Source organism: Chrysochloris asiatica, unplaced genomic scaffold (genome assembly GCF_000296735.1).
Source record: "Chrysochloris asiatica unplaced genomic scaffold, ChrAsi1.0 scaffold00159, whole genome shotgun sequence".
In the NCBI taxonomy this organism is placed as follows: domain Eukaryota; kingdom Metazoa; phylum Chordata; class Mammalia; order Afrosoricida; family Chrysochloridae; genus Chrysochloris; species Chrysochloris asiatica.
Genome location: NW_006408677.1, coordinates 4,721,023 through 4,722,268, shown reverse-complemented (window position 1 = coordinate 4,722,268; position 1,246 = coordinate 4,721,023).

The window sequence follows — 1,246 nt, the reverse complement described above, 5'->3', positions numbered from 1 at the left end:
GAACGTGGTCACCAATCAGAGTGTGTATTACCATTGAGTCTTAGTCTTGGAAGGGGGTTTGCACTGAGGGGACCCAACCACTTGCCTTGATGTCTCCTGTGCAAGCAACTTGATTGTTCTTGTAGTAATCAGGTGGACTGCCTATACTGCTTTGTATTTTTCCTGTCGGTCTTTCTTTGAAGAAGTATTTTCTGTTCTTCTAGCTCGTCTGCTTGTCCTTTCAAGTGGAAATTTCCCTCCTCTGAAGAGTCTGGATGTTGTTCAGGATTCCAACTATGGTCTTATGCAATGCAGAGGCTCTGTAGGAAGCCTCCTTCACTGGGCATGTTGTAGCCCCATTTTAGGTATTCCAATCAGTTACAGGCAGAAGACGGACTTATAAGCTTTCTATGGTGATATTTCTGCCTATTCCGTTCTCTCCCCCTCAAATTGTCTATTTTATAATGGTATGCCAGGGAAACCAAGACTCAAAAGATAGCCAAGAATCTTAACATTATTTCCCTTTTCCACATTCCAACCATGTCTCAATCCCTGTAGAAGCCTGTTGTTCCAAGGTTGTGCATACATCATTATTTACCTCTGTCCCACTTAGCCAATGCAAACCTAATTGTTCTCCCATAGGCTTTGTTATTCCATGCCCCTCTCATTATTTGTATTTTGGTCCCCTTCCTAGCACCCAAACTATCCTGTGTCTATTCCCTACCCTGTGCTTCACCTTCCCCTCCCTCCCCTCACCCTACTCCCCACACCCCAGTAGCCAGCAAAGAATGACCCATTTAGTATGGGTTCTTTTCCTTAGTCTTTTATAGTAGTGGTCCTATGCAGTATTTCTCCTTTTGTGACTGATTATTTCACTCAACATAATGTCCTCAAGGTTCATCTATGTTATGTGGTGGCTTGCAGCCTCATTATTCTTCAAGGTAGCATAATATCCCATTGCGTGTATTTACTACAGTTTGTTTATCCATTCTTCAGTTGATGGGCACTTTGGCTGTCTCCATCTTTTTGTTATTGTAAATAGTGCTGCTATGAACATTGGTGTGCATATATCTATCTACTTGTGTTATTGCTTGTATTTCTTGTGGGTACATACCAAGTAGAGGCATTGCTGGATCATAACCTTCTGAGGTTTCCAACCTTCTGAGGAAGCACCATATTGCTTTCCAGAGAGGTTGGATCATTTTGCATACTCCCACCAGCAATGCAGGAGCATCCCAGTCTTTCCACATTCTCGCCAGCATTTATT